General features: G+C 43.1%; 1 protein-coding gene and 1 long non-coding RNA gene across 5 annotated transcripts in view; one reads left to right on the top strand and one right to left on the bottom strand.

Annotated features, from left to right (window-relative positions):
• CDH13 (cadherin 13) overlaps positions 1-21,781 on the bottom strand; it is a 1,187,225-nt gene that overhangs the window by 810,128 nt on the left and 355,316 nt on the right. The gene's annotated exons all lie outside the window — the stretch shown is intronic.
• LOC129493483 (uncharacterized) overlaps positions 4,566-21,781 on the top strand; it is a 37,078-nt gene continuing 19,862 nt past the window's right edge. The window contains exon 1 of the long non-coding RNA XR_008661151.1: positions 4,566-4,738. This is a non-coding gene — a long non-coding RNA (uncharacterized lncRNA). The remainder of the gene's footprint in view (positions 4,739-21,781) is intronic.

The raw sequence follows: 21,781 nt of genomic DNA, 5'->3' as shown, positions 1-21,781 counted from the left end.
GTGCAATTTGTTTAGTATATCAGCTCTTTCTAAACATGGCTTCCAGAGTGACAGAGAAATAACCAAAGGGGCCATTAGTTGACTAAAGGTTGGGAGATTAGGATGAAAGGCTATGCTCTCCATGGTCTCTCTGCTGGTGCTGATAGAAGCCCTAGCCCAAGAGCAGAGCAGGGAAATCCCTTCCCCTCCCTAAAGGTAGGGGTCTCAGGCACCCCGCTGAGGCTTGATGATGCTGAATCAATGAGCAACATGGAATCTGGAGCAGTCTAATGCAAGGGTCAGGGTGTACTGTCATGATGAGGAGGAGTTAGAGACATGGGTCTCTAGCTATAAAGAGGCCCATCTAAGAACTGAACAGAAAATCTAAGCCAGTGAGCGTGATGCACAAAGGATGGGTTCTGAGGTGCAGCTGCTGTCGTCTTCATGCATCAGCACATTAAAATGTTTGGGAAGAGAAGGGGAATAGAACATCCCTTCCCTCCCCACAAACAGATGGGTAATTAGATGGAGGGTGGGAGCCAGATGCTGTACTTCCCCTGAGGCCAGCACCAGAGGGAATGGGCTGGCTCTGCAGAAGACATTTCCGTTCCTGAAAAGGGATATAATGATGGGGAAAGAATCAGGGCTTCAGGATCTTGCAGGGAGGGGTAACAACAGAGAGGGAGTGCTTCCTTCTTCCATGTTAATCCTCTGCAGCCCCCTTTCTGTGCACAAAAGAACCAAGCACCAAGTGAGCACTGCACTTAAGAGAATCCACCTGACTATAACCCTGTCAAAATGACATTTCAGGAAAACCTGCTTGTTAGATCCTGCCAACGCTATGTCTGCTGGTGTTTGTTTCAGTGGCCTGTTTTCTGTGTTTTTTAGTACAATGCTATAGACACTTCCCCAGAGGTGGAAGAAGTGTTCAGCTACGTACCATCCGAGAAGCAGCATCCTCTGAACTATGAGACACAGTCTGATATAACATGGCTTTAATACTGACTCAGCTGCAATTATTTGCTATTAATCCAAAATAAATTCTTATAGAACACTTCTTCAAACATTGCCCAACGCTACTTCACAATGATGATGAAATTGGGCTTGGCAAAGAGGCTGGCAAGGAAGTCTAAGATGAGTTCCTAGAGTCTTTACGGGGTCAATTTACACACCTCTCTCACCCTGGACCATTCTTTGTTTTTTTCAACTGAGTCAAGAGCCAGTGGTAACTCAAAACCTGCAACAACTTAAATCAGTAGTGTAAGAAGTGTAAGTATTTGTAAGATGTAGAATGTTCTCTGAAATCAAAAACAAGAGTATAGGCAGCACCAATGCTTTATGGTGGGACAGCCCGAGACATCTGGAAAGGAGGGAACTTGGGCTGCCTTCGGGAGACAAAATGCGAAATTAACCCACAAAGAATAGTCATAAAATGTTAACAGAAAGAAACAGATATCAAGGGCAGAAAGAGTGTAGAAAGTTATTATTAATATATTAACTGAATTAACCTACCTAAGATCCAATGTGGAATCAGAAGATAGGGCCTGGTAAGTCTTGAGGAAACAAACAAACAAAATAGCTGTCATGGCCCAATGGAAGCCCTGTTTAAGGAAGACTTTGCTTCACCCACGAGACTTAGAGGATCCTGAGGCAGATGGACACATGGGGTGGTCTCAGCTAAAGGTCATTAAACCTGCAAGCCTGAGCCCTTCTCTAGCCAAGGACATGCCAAACCAGCATCTTCATATTTACCAATAATTTGATTATCATCTCAGCACGAATTGATTTTCTGTTCCTCTGAACTTCTTCCCATTATTGCTTAATTTTTATGGGGTCAACTACTTATTATGGTCTTTATTTCAAAGTAGGCTTTAATCTACTTGATGCGAAGAACCATATAGTAACTGTTTTTTGTAAATAACCCTCTTGTCATGTAGTAATGAAGTTAAGCATTTGCTTTAAAAAATGTATTTATAGGCTAATTTTAAATTAGACCAATTTATTGATCATACAAACATTTAGTTAAAGCTTTTTGACCTTGGGGTATTGTTCCAGAACACTGCAGAATTCTAGCCTTTGAGAATGTTAGATTATCTCTAAAGTTCTGAATTCTATCCCCACCCTGCCCCTTCACTGGTTGTAAACCAGTCTCTCTCCAAGTAGAGCACAAAGTCTCACTGCTAGGAGACCCTAACTTAAATATATTTTTTATATATGCATATATTTAACTCTGATTGCATATATCAAAATCCCCATTTAATGGAATCTTGAAAATTGACTTTTAAAAACATTTACAAACATCTTTGGTGATTCTGACTCCCAGGAAAGTTTGAGAACTGCTGATTTCAGGCCAAGCTCTTTATTTCACAAATAAGGATACTGAAACAGATAAGGCCATGCTTTCCCAGCTAGCTTGCAACAGAGGCCGGGCTAGGACATACTTAGACACAGTGCTGGTCTCATTCTGAAGTTTACCACTTCCTATTAAGGCATGACGAAATCATGTCCTTAATGAGGTTAATCAGCGCCATTTCACTTCTACGAAATACTCTTCTACTTCCTCAATGCTCCTTTCAGTGGAAACATATTTTTATTACATAATCTGCTAGAAATGGTTTCCTCATCCCTTTCTGAAATTTTTGACATGATTGATCCTCCAGCTCATTCACTACCTTCTTTTTGATTAATGGAAAAATTTCTGGTAAATTTGTATATATCACTTGCATCCTAGATAATGATGTAAAGTGGTTTTGTTAAATTGGCAGAATTAAAGTTTTAACTTTCTCCTTCCCTCTTCCGGAACTATGTTCAAGGCTAAGATCAGCTGTGCTCAAACTTCTATAGTTCTCTCAGTTTATAGACACAACCGTTTTTATTGCCAAAATCAGCAGTCCTTTGAGTTTCACTGTGCCACGTGCAATGTTCACATCAGCAGTTGCTTGAGATTACCATGCCCTCAGATCATGACTTGCCCTTTGATCACTTATTTGGCCACCCACATGTTGAGGGTAAGTTTTATAAATTATGTCCTGGAGGTTGCCATGAGATGAGGGATTGCAGTAGTCTGGTTGTTTTATAAGAGCTAAATTGGACTTGGGCAGGAAAGAGATGAAAAGCCAGACTGAACAAGGGCCTTGCAGTTCATGGCAACTGAAGTGAAGGAGTTGAAATCTGCGTTAAAGAGAAATCAACATAAGTCTGGCCAATTTATATCAAAATTCTACATCTTCCCCCTTACTAGATGAATATTAAGAGGAAGGCATATTAAGATATATACTTTTTTTTTTTTTTTTTTTTTTTGAGACAGGGTCTCGCACTGTCACCTGGGCTGGAGTGCAGTGGCGCCATCTCGGCTCACTGCAAGCTCCGCCTCCTGGGTTCACGCCATTCTCCTGCTTCAGCCTCCCAAGCAGCTGGGACTACAGGCACCCGCCACCGCGCCTGGCAAATTTTTTGTATTTTTAGTAAAGACGGGGTTTCACCGTGTTAGCCAGGATAGTCTTGATCTCCTCACCTTGTGATCTGCCCGCCTTGGCCTCCCAAAGTAAGATATATACTTTTAAAGTATTTGATTTTTACCTTAAATTTCTCTTTCAGCAGTAAAAACCAAAATTATTGCAAATGTGACCCATGTAATACCTAAGAGTATGTGATCAATTTTTCAGTCGAACGTGTTATTAATAATGCACTCTTGGTAGACATGTTGCTATTAGTTTGAAATAGTTTTCCAAGCTAAGTTTTCACTGTTGCTTGGAAGAAGGCCATTGTGCAAGGTGGTGTGATCAGATGTGCTTCTGGACTTTATCAAATCAAGGATGGCAGGTGCCTGGCAGAGATGCTACTACTGCTTCCTCATGCCCTATCTCTGGCAGGCACCACTACTGCCCTCTTTTCCAATGAGACCAGTATGGTTTGAAAATTGTTCTCAAACCAGAGCCGTTGATTACTGCTGGCACATGAAACTAAAGCCCTTTAATTCTTGAGTCAACATATGTATGAGCCTTGGTACTGAAATCTGATAAGAAAGTCTTCATTTTAAAAAGATATGCCATGGGGCGCAGTGGCCCACACCTGTAATCCCAGTACTTTTGGAGGCCAAGATGGATCACTTGAGACCAGAAGTTCAAAATCAGCCTAGGCAACATAGCAAGACCCTATCTCTACAACAAATAAATAAATAGCTGGTCCTGGTGGCATGCACCTGTAATTCTAGCTACTCAGGAGGCTGAGGTGGGAGAATCACTTGAGTCCAGGAGTTCAAGGCGGCAGTGAGCCGTGATTGTGCCAGCACACTCCAGCCTGGGTGATAAAGTGAGACTCTGTCTCTAAAAAAAACACCCCAAACCAAAAGACCCACACAAACGACAAGAAAGATATGGAAACTTTTGGCTTCCTTGGCTAGACTGCCATCCAAGTGATTTGAAATCCTGAACGTAAGTCCAGGAGGGACCCAGGTAAACCCCCTCACAAGATGGGCTGTACCTAGAAAGATCAGAGAGACTGGTAGGCCAAGATAAGTGGGAACCACAGTAATGTATTCCTATTTCCTCACTCCTGAGTCATTCCAACAGAAACATAAAGATGATGCCATCCTCCTTGAAATGCAGTTTGCATGTTTTTTCTAAGATCCGTGCTTTTCTGTAGAACAAGAGGCTATCCATTCCAAAGACGAACTTTGAAAATGCTGAATTCTAGAATGATTGGCAATTGGCTCTCTGACTTCCAGACACAAGAGATTGGGGTTGGAACACAGATAAAGGTAAGTTGTTTCAGGAGGAAGGGAGAGGTTGCAGAGAAAAAAAAAATCATGATGTGATCCAGTATGTGGATATTTCACTGCAGGGCTGAAATAAGAGAATTGGCTGACAAGAAAAGATTCTGGGCTTCAAAAAACCTTGGAGACAAGAAATGGCCATTGAGGGGAGCTGGTAAAAAAAAAAAATGGGACTGATGAGAAATTTGCTAAGCAGTTGTTGAACGGAGAGGCGGGGCTGGAGAAAATTTCTATAATTAGATCCCAGGGATTTTAACAAGGGAAGCTTCATTAAGAAACAAAGGGATTAAACTAACATCTAAATGTAAATCACATTGCTTGGTTAAAGAGACACTGGCCAGAATGGGGATGAAAACAAGTCACTTCTGGATAGGTGAGTTAAGCTAGGAGAGCCAGCATTGAGAACAGAAGCAGGCAATACCCTGCACCTTGAATACAGCATGACTGCTGAGATTTCTTCATCCTCTGCACTAATCGAGAAAATTAAAGTCTCCATTGCATCACTGGTCCACACAGCCTCATCTAGGCTCTGGGCCTAGAGAAGGTGGCAGAGTGAAACAAACAAAAAAATTGACATGACTGGATTCCCAGCCTTCAGGCACCACTTTGCTGGTCACCCTTGCCATTGCCTTAACCAGAATAAGTTTATAGGATCCTGATATTCCTGGGACATGTGGCTTCTTCAACTCCCCATCCCTCTCCAGCTCACACTGCCATGTCAAAGGCAGAAGAGCACCTCCACAGTCAGCTAAGATTCAAAATCAGTGATTACTAACACGAAAGGTAATACGATATGCAAACTATATGCTTGCCTGAGGACACCCAAGGATGCAGACCTGTACTTGTGAGTGATGTCAACATAAATATAGGCCCCACAGACAGCCCCATTTCTTGAGGTCTTTTCCTTTTTCAGCTACTCACACTGCCATGTTCCAGGTATCAGTTGGATACCCATTCAGTCTTCATTGTCTCTCTCCCTCTCCCCTTTGTCTGCTTTGTACATTTTTGAAAGTTGATTTTCTCTGTGTAAGTGCAGGCCTTACCCTATATTTCAATTTCAAATTAACTTAGTAGTTCACTCTTTCATCCTTTAATAAGTTAATTTATTTATCTAATATCCACAGAGCTCACTTAGGTCTTTGGCACTGGAGGTATAAAAAGAAATGAAACAATGGAAGCTTCAAGGAGAGTAGAGTCTCACTTGAAATGTTCTGACCTGATGTCCTCTCTGTCTTTGCCTTTCACCCGCAGAACACCTCCTACCTTGTGCGACACAGCAATCTACTGAGTGAGCATCCAGTCTCACTCCTGAATCTGCCCTTCATCACTCGCATTTTTTTTTTTTTTTTTGAGTTGGGGTTTCACTCTGTCTCCCAGGCTGGAGTGCAGTGGTGGGATCTTGGCTCACTGCAACCTCCACCAGCCGGGTTCAAGCAGTTCTCCTGTCTCGGCCTCCAGAGTAGCTGGGATTACAGGCACCCACCAACATGCCCGGCTAATTTTTGTATTTTTGCAGAGATGGGGTTTCACCATGTTGGCCAGGCAGGTCTCAAACTCCTGACCTGAGGTGATCTGCCCACCTCAGCCTCCCAAAGTGCTGGGATTACAAGTGTGAGCCACTGTGCCTGGCCGATTACTCAGTCTATGGACGTTTTCAGCTCTGCTAGAAGTTGCCACGTTCTTGAAGCTCTGCCTCTATAACTCTAGCCTCCAATTTCTCTAGTTCACACTAGGGGTCCCCATACTTATCCGCCCATCTTTCATTGATTTGCCAAGAAAAGAAAACAAAAAACATTCCCTCAAGTTTCCTCACCTTGGATACCCCCAGTACATTTCATTTTCTAAAGGCATTTCTTTATATTAAAAAGAACACGTGTGTGCATGCACACACATACACCATACACATACGTGTGCACACATATACACTACATGCATATGTGCCCACACACACTACATATGCATGTACACACAGGACCCTGGGTTATATTGCTTTGGTTTTGGCCCAGCTGCCTTGTATTCTCATCAGTCTTCAATGATTGAGGAAGAAGGGTTATTGCTACAAGATGTAAAAACAGCCGTGCTTCAGTTGGCAGTGGCAGTATCACATTCTGGCAGGGAGTGCTCTGCTGGGAGGGTAGTGTTCCAGCCAGCTAGTGTAGCAAACAACGAGACGAGGCACTGTTGACTCATCAGATCATGATGAACACTTCAAAGGGAGAAAGACCTTTCTGTGCTAGATCGAGGTTACCTTTCCAAATCCCAAGAGGCAGAATCACAAAGCAAGAGATGGGGCAACCCAACACAAAACCCTTGAGTCTCTAAGCAATAGCAAAACCCACAGACCCTTGCTGAAGAATGCAGCCATAGGGAATTCCTTGCATGGTCCTTACACTCTTTGCAATTGAACCAGTGACCAGCAACTTAAAAAGAAGCCTTTTAAAACTGGCTGATTCCTGGCCTGGCATGGTGGCTCATGCCTGTAATCCTACCACTTTGGGAGGCCAAAGCGGGTATATCACCTGAGGTCAGGAGTTTGAGGCCAGCCTGGTCAACATAGTGAAACTCCGTCTCTACTAAAAATCCAAAAATTAGCTGAGCATCGTTTTAGGTGCCTGTAATACCAGCTACTGAGGAGGCTGAGGCAGGAGAATCGCTTGAACCTACAAGGAGGAGGTTGCAGTGCGCCAGGATCGTGACACTGTATTCCAGCCTGGGAGACAGATCAAGACTCCATCTCAAAGTCTCAAAAACAAACAAATAAAACAAAACAAAAATTGGCTGATTCATGCCAATGAGGCAGCATATCATAAGATCTCTGCCCAGTAGATGGAAAGATAGCTAATTAATGCAACAGAATCCTTCCCTTCGGGGGAGTTTAAGGGATACAGCAGTAATTGGAACAACCAAAGAAGACAGGGAAGTTGAATCATGAGAATATTGAAGACCACAGAGGAGGGAGAAATAGAGGCTGCTTCTGGGAAAATGGCAAAGTGACCAGTGCTACAGCTGCTCCTCACTGATTCAAGTGTCCTCTCCATAAACATTTCCTGAGTAGCCATTTTGTGCCAGGCACTTTCCTGAATGCTTTTTATCCGTGAAAAGTGAATCCCTAACTTCTAATTCCATCAAGATAAGATGGAATAGATGGGATAAGTGTTTCCTCACATGTTTTCTGTCCCTTTTCCATAGACTTAACTCACCCAAACCAGGTGAGTCTGTCAAGTACCTAACTCATGCAAATTTAAAGGAACTGGGAAATTTGGAGTTCCAGCTATGATAGAATGAGATATGGTCTCAATTCTTCACCCATTTGCACTATTTGTAAACATTCATCACCTTGCCATGGTCTTACAGTTGGGTTATCCTTGTGACTTGGTTTGACCAACAGGTACTATTGGATGTAGTTCAAGCAAAGGCTTGAGATGTGTTTGTGTAGTTGGGCTTGCCTCTTTCATTTATGCTATCCCTAGAAAAATAAGAGACACAGGAAGAAGACCTTAGCCCAACCCATAGTCTAGCGTTAAACCCAGCAGAGGCCCAGCTTAGAGCAGCCACATTCCAGATAACACTCCGGTGTGTACGCCAGAAATAAATGCTTGTTGTGGTAAAGGACTGAAATTTTGCAGTGTTTTTGACCCAGAGGGCAATAAGAAATCTGAGAGAAAGCTAGAGATTCTGAAAAAGGGCTTTTGTGACAACGGCTTTTATATACACAGTATGCATGGTAGGTATTTGATGAGCATTTTAAACAAAGTGGCTTCGTTTTGATTGCATCAAATGTCAAAGGTTTGTAACTGACCTCAACATAAGCCAGTTCTGGGGCTCACTCTGGTTGCCAAGTGTTACTCAGCCTCAGACATACCAATATGAAAATTCACAGCATCCTAGGGACAGTATCAATCTCTACAGAGTGCCTGGCTGAACTTGCAGGCACAGATTGTATTTACACATTGTCTTACTTTGTCCCACAACATCTCTACAATAAGTGTAAGAGTATTACTGTATTACTCCATTCTTACATCACTATATAGAAGTATGTGAGACTGGGTAGTTTATAAAGAAGAGAGGTTTAATTGGCTCATGGTTCTGCAGGCTTTACAGGAAGCATGATGCCAATGTCTGCTGTGCTTGTGGGGAGGCTTCGGGAAGCTTCCAGTCATGGTGGAAGGTGAAAGGGAAGCAGGCACAACACATGGCCAGAGCAAGTACAAGACAGAGCAAAGGGGGAGGTGCTATGTTCTTTTAAACGACCAGATCTCATAAGAACTCACCCACTATCATGAGAACGGTACCAAGAAGATGGTAGTAAGCCATTCAGGAGAAATCTGCCCCCATGATCCAGTCACCTCCCACCATGCCCCACCTCCAATGCTGGGGACTGCAATTCAACATGAAATTTGGATGGAGACAAATATCCAAATCATGTCAATTACCAAAATTTCAGAAAGAAGAGGCCAAGGTTCAGAGAGGGTGAGGGTCCTGCCCAAGATCTTGCATATGGGAAGTGGCAAAAGTGATCTTAAACCCAGATCTGACGATCTCTAAAACCACGCACTTATCTCTGTAGGGTCTGAGTGAGAATTTATCTGTAAGAGAAAGGAGGAGGAAAGCCACAAATATGTCTAATGAATACAGTTGTCATCAAAGCCTCATTTATTACCGTCACTGAAACCATCAGATTCTACATTCGATGGTACTTTATTTTCCTCCAAAAGTAACTACCACATTTTACTTACTTCAAGATCTCTGAGCAGAGTTCTGCTTTCCCTACAGAATAGGATGAATCAGCCCTCTAAATTCTTTTTGCTATAATAGAGATGCCTTTCAACTCCCCCTCCTTTAGATTCAAAAGAAGTTCTCCTAAGGTCTCAGAGATACTGACACTACAGTTCCCTGGACACCTGTGCATCCTGAAGAAGTCAAAATACATTAGGATTAAAGAGCTCATATTTTATTTCTGTAAGAATTCCTTTTCAACACTTATGAGAAATACAGCAACTACTATTACTTACTGACCTTATTCAACAGGTCTTGAATTTGACATTCCCAGTCTCAGTAAGTTAATGATCCATGCATGCTGTCCTGCTCATCACTGAGACAGCGGATAGGCACAAAAAGGAGAGGGCATGAAGACACAGGTGTTCTGGCTTTGCAAGCAGGAATATTGCAGATGCTGGAGAGTTGTGACAATTTCACTGTAAGTCCCAGGATAAAAGCAGTGATTATAACATTAGCTAATCGTTATGAAGCACATAGTGTGTTCCAAGCTCTGGGTAAAGTGCTTTATACACACATAGGATAGTATGTGTGTATAAAGCATACTATCCAGAAAAGTAGATTTTGACTGAATTGCCTAAGTTTAAATATCAGCTCTATTCCATTTAGTTGTGCAAGCCCTAGCAAGTTATGCAACCTCTTGATGCCTCAATCTTTCCATCTATAAAGTGGGAATCATAGTTGAACCTTCTTCAAACAGTTGTTACAAACAAATGATCTAATAGATGAGTTGAAATAGTGACTGGCACGTAGCAAGTTGAAAATGAATGTTAACTGTTATCATTATCACACTTGATAATTTCAATAAATTTGGGAAAAATGTGTCATTACCACCCTTATTTTATAGCTAAGAAATCTGAGGTTCTGAGAAATTGAGTATCTTATTCAAGATCACTCAGATGATAAGTAGCAGAGCCAGAATTTAAAGTACTTCCTGCCAGATTTGGAGGTACACTGTATTAAACACATTAAAACAAGCAATTCAACTTCTGATAGCACAACACATTTCCAATGTGAACACATAGGTGAATGATATTTCAAGTCTGGGGTGGTTCCGGGAATTTTGTTTAACAAAGCAGTGTGGTTTTCAAATTAGGCTGGCTAATTCAATTGCAAGGGAAAGAAGGTTTTAGATTTTAATCCACGTTCCTTGCTCTTCCTTTCAAGCCCTTCCCTTGAAATCCAAATTTAGAACATTTGGGGTGTGTTTAAGGGCCTCCCATGTGATTCAGATGACCTGCCAGGTTTAGAAACCTGCTGGGACTTTTGAATTTATACAACTGTCTGAGATGGAAGGTCTTGTGGGCTGCCTAGTCCAGCTTCCCACCCATGGCAGGAAGTCCTTGTATCTATGGCAGATATGCCTCCAGCGACCCACTCTATTAGGTGTCTGCAGGAAAAGCCTTCTTTACATGAAATTATTCCTGCTTCCTAGAAGCTTCTACCCATTTTTCCTTGTGCTGAAAGGTCCATGAACAAATCCATTTCCCCTTTACAGTCAGTCGCAGATGCTGGTGGAATATCATATGAAATGGACCAGGGAAGACTAATTCGGAGAGACACACACACAGAAACAGGCATATATATTTGTGTCCATTGTTCATAGCATGCACAATCTCTCTCATATATACACCCCTGAACTGTTCCCAAATCTCTAGGCAATTAACTGTCAATTTATGTCAAGTGTGACATCATCTCACAGCAGTCCTGTCTTACAGATTCCTCTGTTGTTTCTAAAACATCTCATTTTCCTCCCACATTCTCTTCTGGGTGCCAAGGAGTTTGCATTGTCTGACTGCTCCCTTACTGGCAGTTGTGAATGCTCTGTCTTCCTGGAATCCAGGGAACTCAAAGGAAATGGGCTTCACCATCAGGTCTTGACTCTTCAACCCTCCAAACTCAGACCATAACATGGAAGTTCAGAGCTCCTGAGGAGCAAACACAAGACTGAAGAGCAATTATTTTATTAGGGGAAACACCTGGGTGAGAAAAAATGGGGAGGAAGCTGGGAGGAGCGGGGAGAGCTATCAGACTGAGATGAAAATCTGACCTTCAGTGAAGGAGAGAGGAAAGGAAGGCTAAGTAAAAAGTGTTCTGGACTTCTCTGCAGTCTAAGGAAGGTCCTGCAAGGCCATATGGAAGCCCTGGAGCCAAGATCAGCTGTTGAATGAGTTCCAACATTCCCAGAAACAGATTTGCCTTAGCATCCCTCCCTTGCTGAAGTCTTTGGTGAGGAAAGATAATAAAAAGCATAGCCTCAGCCCAAATGCTGTCATGGGCTTCCGAGTGCAGCATCTGGGGTCACGTGTCAGTCATGTTCCCTGTGGTGGAGGCTCTGGGAGGCATATTCTCAGGGCCGCCATGCTTAGCAAAGAAATAACTATGATTTAAAGGAGTATCCCTTTCACTCAGGTTTGTGGGGGTATCCATCGAAGCTGTTTTATTTACTTCTTCTCACTGAAAGTCGACAGAAAGACGCTTCATTCTTCAATAAATATTGGGAAACGGAGGGAATATTAGGGCCATTTGTAGGAGGAAGTTCATCAGAACAAGGAACAGAATTAGTTATAGGATTGTGATGAGTTTACTTGTATTTGTGTGGAGTGCAGCCACAAGGAGACCACCTGCGACTACTAGGTTGGTGCAAGAGTAATGGTGGTTTTTGTCATTACTTTCAATGGCAAATAGTTGGGGAGATAAGAATGGATGTCTTTGGGGATATGAGACTGGCCTGAATGTCAGGAAAAGTCTTCTGCATAGAATGGGCAGTTGAAGCCACGGAAATTCAGCTTTGAACAGGGAGGAAGAGTCCCTAAGCCAAGGGACACAAGAAAAAGGCAAAAAAGCAGATTCTCCGCTACGGCTTTGCTGACACTTTAGACTTTTTAGGACTTCGGAGCTCCAGAATTGTATGATAATAAATTTGTGGTATTTTAAGTTTGGGGTAATTTTTTAATACAGCAAAAGGAACCTAATACAGTTCTAAAAGCAGAACATTGGAAAATGTCAACTTGTAGATATCATTGGCTTAAATAACATCCTATTATTTAAGATAATTATTATTTATAAAATAAGAAAAAATCCTTATTTTACAGAGCTTGTGTAATTGGTTTATACGAATTAATTCATTTACCTTCCTACAAAGCATTATTATCCCCATTTTATAGTTGGGTAAACTGAGATTAATTTTTTTCTAATAAATTGCCTAAGATCATACACTTATTAGCTAATAAGTGCTAAAACTAGAAATTGATTCAGGGAAATATGGCTTCATATACCATGCTCTTAAACAGAATGCTATACTTCCTGTTCCAGAATAGTCCAATGGCAAGCAACAGCATTCAGACAGCAAGGTTAAGAGGAGGGAATGAATATTTTGCCATGGACACCTATTTCAAGGCTGGGGTAGGAAAGGAAGAAAGTCAACAGTGTTGGAAGCTGCAGAGATTGAGAAGCACACACTGTGAATGGTCATTAGGAAGCCACTGGTAGCTATTGAAGGGCTTAAGGGAGAAAATTGGGTAGAACATTTAAAAAGGAAAGCACAGTGTTGCAGCAAAGGCTGAATGTGAGCATCCCATGTGGGGAGATGCACAGAAACACAAAAGCACTTGCAAGAAAGGTAGAAAATGGATTTTTATTTTATTTTATGGTGTTTTTCATGAATTTGTTTTTTGACCTAAAGAAGGAAGAACACCTGAAGAAGATGGAGAAGAAAGAACCAAATGCTGGAACAGGCTCCCTGCATGGACCAGCAGGGGAAGACTGGCTTAAACGGTTAAGCCCTAGCAAGAAAAGACTCTTTCCCCCAGGAGGAGGGCAGAGGGGGCAAAATTGCTGTGGCAGGTGGAGAATGATCGGACATTCACATAGAGCTGACCTGATTTACCACATCACCCTCCAAGTAGGGGGCCAGGGAGAGGGCTTCAAGACTGGAGAGTCAAGGCGAGACAGAAGGATTTGAGATTGGACTGCAGTGTGTGAGCTGGAGACCTGGGGAAAGGTGAATTGAGCATTCTTGAAGGAATACATTTATCAGGACACAAACTTTATTCACACAGGCTGATAATTAATTAAGTTTTGAAATATGCTGGTGAAAGGGAAAGTGGAAGTTTATTACTATTTCCCTCCTTTTGAATAATTTTTAAATGACTAAGTGAAAGTTCACAAACAGCTCAATGGAAAATATTCCCATAGAAACGGAGCCCTTTGGAAACCACCTAGGATGGAAATTTGTATATATGCAGGCCAATCGCAGGAGGCTGGGCTCCTGAGGCACCTGAGCTCCCTTTGTGCTGAAATGGCAAAATTTAGGGGGATGAGAAAAAAGCAGCAGCATGTTTTGTCCTGGAGCACTAATTACAAAGCACCAGAAGGGTTTCAAGACACTTAATTAACAACGGGAGCAGCCAGTAAGAACTTCCTGACGTAGACACTTTAATAAATCATTGTTTCCTTGTGGCTCTCATGAACGCTCAGTCATGAAACAAAGAGATATTTTCTTGACTATGTTGTAAAATGAGGACCAGAGAAGACAAGGAGGTTCTTGGGGACAAAGGCAACCCCAAAAGGATACAGTTCACAGTTTGAGTCTCTGACTCTGTATATGGTAGTTAGCTTGAAAAAGTCACCAAAATCTTTAAATTCTGTTTCTTCTCCTAGAGAACATGGAGACCATAACCTATATTCGTAGATTGTTGGGATGACTGAAAGAGATGTTTGACTTAACAGCTCTGCACAGTGTTACCATGAAATGAGCCCTCAAAAAATCACATTTGCATTAGTTTTAAAGTACATTATTTGGTCCTCTAAAACTTACAGTACTGTGTTGTGTTTAATCATCTTCAATGCACCATCTTGTGTACAGCACTGGATAGATAAAAACCAGGCTGGATAGCTTCTGTTTACCCAGCTCCTCCCTTCACCACCTTTCTTTGGTCCCTGGAGTTTGGTCTTTATGAACCCAGCCAAAGCACTCTGTGACTCTCTGGTTTTGACCAACAGACAAAACTCATTACAGAGTGAAGGCAGGGAGAAAAGGAGTCAGGTGTTTATCCTTGCTTCTTCCCTGCTGGGTCACTGAGGGCTGGCTGTATCTCTCAAAGGAAGGTCTCAGACATGTCAGGTGGCATTCTGCACACACGCCTCACTGTCTCCAGTTCAGAGAGGGCTCCCTCCTCTCCTCTTATCCCTTCAGGCCAGGGCAGATAACTGTCCCTGCCATCACTAGCCCCTGGGGGCGGTGCCACCCCTTGTGGTTTCCCTGTACTTCACCTATGCATTTATAAACTGCCCCTTTATAAAATATTCCATAAATGATTAAATTTGAGTGTGTCATCTATGGGCTGTTGCAAATCTTACTTAAACATGACCCAACGAAGTGGCCCCAAACAATGCTAGTATTCCAAGATTTCCTGAAATGGTCTCCAAAGCCCAGTTTTTTCTAATGACTGTGCCACACTTCCGCCTGCCAATTTTAGCGATGATCTGTTCTGATCTTATTGTTTTCCTCTTTCAAAAAAGCAAGGCAGGAAAAGGCTCATCACATACTCCTTGTTGGTCTGTTTATTAGTCTGTTCTCATCCTGCTCATAAAGACATACCTAAGACTGGGTAATTTATAAAGGAAAGAGGTTTAATTGACTCACAATTCTGCAGGGCTTGGGAAGCCTCAGGAACCTATGATCGTGGTGGAAGGGGAAGCAAACACATCCTTTTTCACATGGCAGCATCAAGGAGAAGCGCTGAGCAAAACGGGGAAATGCCCCTTATAAAACCATCAGATCTCATGAAAATTCACTATCATGAAAACAGCATGAGGGTAACCACCCCCATGATCCAATCATCTCCCCCCACATCCCTCCCAACATATGTAGGGATTATAGGAACTATAATTCAAGATGAAATCTGGATGAGGACACAGCAAAATCATATCACTCTGCCCCTACTCTCCAAAATCCCATGTCCTCACATTTCAAAAGACAATTCTGCCCTCCCAAAAGTCCCCAAAAGTCATAACTAAGTCCAGCATTAACTGAAAACTCCAAGTCCATAGTCTCATCTGAGACAAGGCCTACAAGCCTGTAAAATCAAAAGCAAGTTAGATACTTCCCAGACACAATGGGGATACAGGCATTGGATAAATATACCTGTTCCAAATGGGAGAAATTGGCCAAAACAAAGGAGCTACAGGCCCCATGCAAGTCTAGAATCCAACAAGGCAGTCATTAAACCTTAAAGTTCAAAAATAATCCCCTTTGACTTCATGTCTCACATCTAGGGCATGATGATGCAAGAGGTGGGCTCCCATGATCTTCGGGAGCTCTGCCCCTGTGGCTTTGCAGGGTACAACCCCCCTCCCAGCTGCTTTCATGGCTGGCATGGAGTGTCTGTGGCTTTTCCAGGTGCATGGTGAAAGATGTCGGTGGAGCTACCATTTTGGGGTATGCAGGATGGTGACCCTCTTCTCACAGCTCCACTAGGCAGTGCCCCAGTGGGGACTCTGTGTGGGGGCTCCAACCCCGTATTTCCCTTCTGCACTGCTGTAGCAGAGGTTCTCCATCACTGCTCTGTCCCTGCAGCAAACTTCTGCCTGGACATCACGTGTTTCCATACATCCTCTGAAATCTAGGCAGAGGTTCCCAAACCTCAATTATTGACTTCTGTGCACCTGCAGGCTCAACACTATGTGGAAGCTGCCAAGGCATGGGGCTTGCACCCATCAAAGCCACAACCTGAGCTATACCTTGGCCTTTTTTAGCTATGGCTGTAGTGGCTGGGACGCAGGGCACCAAGTTCTCATGCTGCACAAAGCATGGGAGCCTTTGGCCTGGCCCACAAAGCCATTTTTTCCTGCTAGGCCTCCAGGCCTGTAATGGGAGGGGCTGCCATGAAGACCCCTGACATGCCCTGGAGACATTTTCCCCATGGTCTTGGTGATTAATATTTTGCTCCTCATTACTGATGCAAATTTCTGCAACAGGCTTCAATTTCTCCCCATAAAATGGGTTTTTCTTTTCTATTGCATTGTCAGGCTGCAAATTTTCTGAACTTTTATGTTCTGCTTTTCTTTTAAACATAAGTTCCAATTCCAAACCATGTCTTTAGGAATACATAAAGGTGAATACTTTTAACAGCACCCAAGCCACCTCTAGAAGGCTTTGCTGCTTGGAGATTTATTCTGCCAGATACCCTAAATCATCTCTCTCCAGTTCAAAGTTCCACAGATCTCTAGGGCAGGGGAAAATGCCACCAGTCCCTTTGCTAAACCATAACGAGAGTCACCCTTGCTCCAGTTTCCAACAAGTTCCTCATCTTCATTTGAGACCACCTCAACCTGGACTTCATTGTCCATATCACTATCAGCATTTTGGTCAAAGACATTCAACAGGTCTCTAGGAAGTTCTAAACTCCCGCAGCTTCCTGTCTTTTGAGCCTTCCAGGTCTCTAGGAATTTCCAAAATTTCCCACATTTTCCTGTCTTCTTCTGAGCCCTCCAAACTGTTCCCACCACTGCCTGTTACCCAGTTCCAAAGTCACTTCCACATTTTCAGGTATCTTTATAGCAGCACCCCACTCCCTCGGTACCAATGTGTTGTATTATTCCATTTTCATGCTCCTAGTAAACACATACCTGAGACTGGGTAATTTATAAAGGAAAGAGGTTCAATCGACTCACAGTTCTGCAGGCCTGGGAGTTCTTAGGAAATTTACAATCATGGTGGATAGGGAAAATAAACATGTCCTTCTTCACATGGTGTCAGCAAGGAGAAGTGCCAAGCAAAAGGGAGAAAAGCCCCATATAAAACCATCACATCTCATGAGAACTCACTCATAATTAAATTACCTCCCACGGGGTTCCTCCCATTACATGTGGGGATTATGGGAACTACAATTCAGGATGAGATTTGGGTGGGGACACAGCCAAACCATGTCAGTCTGCATGTGGGTGAATCAATGCTGATGGTAAAATGACTACTAAGCTTCTGGTTAATACCCTGGCCCTCACTGTGCCTCCCAGGGCTGAGGGCTGGCTGCCTTACTTATCCCAGTGTTGTCCAGCTCTGCAGCCCACAAAGGACATTGGGTCCATGCTGGAACTCTCCAGCAATCCCAGAGAGAGCAGGGCCAAGGGCAATTCAAAATGGAGCTCAATTTTGGGAACTTAGGAGCCACAATGGTGTGGAGGCCTTTAGCATAAATTTGTAAAGCGTATTCCAGAGGTATATTTAGTTGTTTTAAAAATTCTATAAGAGGAAATATATAGCTTTTGTTTTCCTTTTCTTAGCACCATTTGATGGGGGTGATTAGACTGTGTATAATAGACAGGACTAAGCCAGACTGATGGACCAAGTGTTCCAGGCCCTCTCCTCAGAACAAGCCAGTGTCTTTTGGCAACTGGAGAAGATGTCATCATCCCCTTCCCGCAACTCACCAAATGCAGCCTGGCCTGAGCAACAGAAATTCCAACTCCAAGTACCACCTGGCTAGCTAGCTGAGTTCCAGGCAGAATAACTTGTTCCCAAACCAAACTCTTGCTTAGTGCATTTTTGTACTCAGCACTGTGCTTGGTTTTGGGACTAAAAGAACCTCAACAGCCCTATTTGGGAGTCAGAACCCCTCAGTGCCAATCTCACCTACATTCTCCACCAATTGCACATCTGCAAGCAGGTCTCAATCTCCTCCTGCCTCAGTTTCTGCAGTTGTAAAATGGGTATCTGGGGTTGTCTTGAGGCATATTTTATCTAATGCACACAGAGCACTTAGCACAGGGACAGAGTAAATGACCAACAATTATTATTTTAATCCATGATGAGGAAAACTGGAAAAGCATCTAAGATGCATTTTCGCCTGGAGCTCGAGTACAGTGAAGAAAACGGACATAGGAATCCACTGTTACAGTTGAGTGAGATACCTTCTCTAATAAAGGTAGGAAGAGGGAGGCATAGGACCCCAAGGAAGAAGAATCGGCCCCCATCTAGGCAAGTCAAAGAAGGCTTCAGAGGCCCAGGAAGCGGAGCTGGTGTTTGTTAACTTCTTCAGAGCCCCAGCCCTTCAAAAGCCCAGGCCCCCTGCTGTACCTACTCTGGAGTTCCTGTCTAATGAAGACTCTTTGACTGTCTCCTGAGCCATCTCCTTTTTAACTCTCCACAAATCTTATCTTGAAAAATACTTTTCTTGTCTCCCTCGTCAATGCCTTTGCATTTCTTCTTTGCTTTGTTACTGGCCTTCTGACCAGGGGCTTTCATCTCTTCGCAACACAGAATCCTTACTGTGCTGTTTTCCATCGTTTATGCAATCCCCGTTATTCTCTCCCTTCGTGAATTATTTAGTCCTGGAAAGTGCTGGGGGAGAGAGCTTGGAGGAGAGATGTCAGTAAAATAAGTTGTATTCAACTGCATTATGCTGTGAAAAGCCCTAAAAGGAAACCCCTATTTTTCAGGGATGGGGGTATAGACAAGTGGAGTGATTAAGGAGGAGAAGATCTCCTTGAAAATAATATATAAAGACCTTTGCATGTAACTTTGTGAAAACTGATTGCAACACATTATTCTCCAGATAAAAGAGCAAGGTCAGCAATGGATCCTGTATATTACAAGAAAAATCTGATTTTCTCTCTTCTGAGTTGAGGATTGCAAGAAACCGCAATTATTATTATAATTATTGTGCTGATGAAAACAGTATCATTATGATGATTGTTTGTTGGCTGCCAACTCTATACCATTCACTGTATTAGGAGCCTTACATGCATGATCTCATGTAGGCCACATGGTAGTCCTAAGAGGCAGGTAGTATTATTGTCCCTGTCATAGGGAGGAGGATGCCGAGGATCAGAGAGGTTAAGAGCATGCCTAGGGTCACACGGCAGCTGCGGAACTGTGACTGACACCCAGGCCTGACTACGACCGTGACCCCACACTGCCTGCCACTGTCTGGGGCTCTCTCTTCCATGGAGTCCACACAGCCCTGTGTCGTCACGAAGAGCGCTGGTTTTGTCTCTACTTACTCTCCATGCAGCCCCTTGGGAGCCTCATCTCTGGTTTCCTAATGATTGGTGCATCCTCTCCCAAAGACCAGACCATCCAACCACAGCAGCCAGGGCCCCAAGGCCACCCCTCATGTCACCTCAACCACCTTACTGTACTGGAAGGAATTCTGACTCTTTATTTAAGATTTGTTTATGCTTTATACCCATTGGACTGAAATAAATCAGAAAGATGAGTATGGCCAAGTCATGCTGGGGGTGTGGAGATGTGAGGACTTCATGTGCAGCTATCAGAAATGTGGGCCTGGACAGCCATTCTGAGACTGAGCCATCGCCACTACAGTCAAAGTCAGTCTGGGAGTAGTTTATGTGTGGGTTTCCTGTGGCTGCTGTAACAAATCCTCAGGAACTTAATGGCTTAAAGCAACACAAATGTACTATTTTATAGTCCTGGAGGTCAAAAGTCTGACAGAGAGACTCTTGAAGGCTTTAGGGACAAATCTGCTTCCTTTTCTTTTACATATTCTACATGCTGCCCACTTTCCTTGACTCCTGGCGCCTTCCTCTATCTTCAAAGACAGCAATAGAACATCTTTAAATCTCTCTCCAACTCTGGATCTTCTGCCTCCTCTTTTTTCTTATAAGGACCCTTGTGATTATACTGGGCCCACTTAGATAGTCCAAGATAATCTCTCAATCTCAAAAATTTTAATCTAAGTACATCTGCAAAGTCCCTTTTGCCACCCAAGGTCACATATTTGCAGTTTCCGGGGATTAGAATGTGGATATCATTGGGGTCATTATTCTGCCTGTCATACCTGTGATCCAGAAATTCCATTCCTGGGCATATATAAGCCAAGGAACCTCTCACGCTCATCTGCAAGTGAATCATAAAGGGTATTGCTGCAGTTATTCAGGGTGTTGGGAACCAGAGACAATGTGGGCATTCTACATGAAGACAACGGAAAAGTGAAGGATGTGGAAGATGCAAGGACACACAGTGAATGGAAGTAACAGCCTAGATGTTTACACCCTGACATGAATCCATCTTAGAAAGAATGCTTAGGCCGGGCATGGTGGCTCACACCTGTAACCATAGCACTTTGTGAGGCCGAGGTGGGCGGATCACTTGAGGTCAAGAGTTCAAAACCAGCCTGGCCAACGTGGTGAAACCCTGTCTCTACTAAAAATACAAAAACAAACAAACAAAAAAGTTAGCTGGGCATGGTGGCGGGAGCCTGTAATCCCAGTGATTACTTGGGAGGCTGAGGCAGCAGAATCGCTTGGACCGGGGAGGCAGAGGTTGCAGTGAGCTATCACACCATTGCACTCCAGCCTGGGCAACAGTGGGTGACTCTGTCTCAAAAACAAAAAACAAAAAACAAAAATGCTTAGAGAGGGAAAGCAAAAAATAAGGTGTGTGAGTATGTGACATAGGATCATTTACATCAATGAAACAGCTAAGTACAAAATTGCAACATGTAGTTTGTATGAATACTGTATAAGCAAAAAGACATATTTCTGCACTTTGCCGACAGCTGCCTAGGAGACTAGAAAAGGAAACGTCATGGGATAGAAGAATAAAAAGGAATAAAAATAAGCCTTGTTCAAATATCATCCCTTCAGTGAAGCCATCCTTGACCCGCTGAAGCCTCCAGGTGGAAGGGCACAGTTCAGTGGGGGCAGGTCTTTAACAGGATTCTTGCACACTGTCTTGTGTTGGTTTGTTTACATTTCTAGCTTTATCTTGAGCTCCTTGAAAGCAGGGACTACATGTTGTTTCCCTTTGTATCTTTCAAGAGCAGCACAATGCCTGCCTCACAGTAGGTGCCTAATATGTGTTTTGTTAAATTGAACAGTGAACAGTGGGAAAACAAGACATCTGGAGAGGGTGTCTCATATGAGCTGACACTTAGAAAAATTTCTAAGGACACCCAAATGGGCTTTAAAGCTATGTTTGGAACAGAAAGTTGAATCGTAAAGGCTGGTTCTTGCAGGTGAGCAAAGGAGAAGGATGGCAAAGAGGAGGGATGCAGACCTTCTGAGCATCTGTTCTGCTTCTAACTTCTCCAGACAAAATGCCAAGAAAAATGAGCATCAGAATGAAAACGCAGAGTAAACACTGGTAGAGGGGAAAAGAAACCCCAAGTTGGGGAAAGAGATTGTAAGACAGCATTTAATTGTTCTAAATAAATCCAATCCAGAAGAGTGGCAGAAATGCTGAGACAGAGGATAGAAAATATCTCCAAATATTTCAAAAGGTAGCAG

Source organism: Symphalangus syndactylus, chromosome 11 (genome assembly GCF_028878055.3).
Source record: "Symphalangus syndactylus isolate Jambi chromosome 11, NHGRI_mSymSyn1-v2.1_pri, whole genome shotgun sequence".
Taxonomy (NCBI): domain Eukaryota; kingdom Metazoa; phylum Chordata; class Mammalia; order Primates; family Hylobatidae; genus Symphalangus; species Symphalangus syndactylus.
This window is presented reverse-complemented; position numbering and strand designations above follow the sequence as displayed.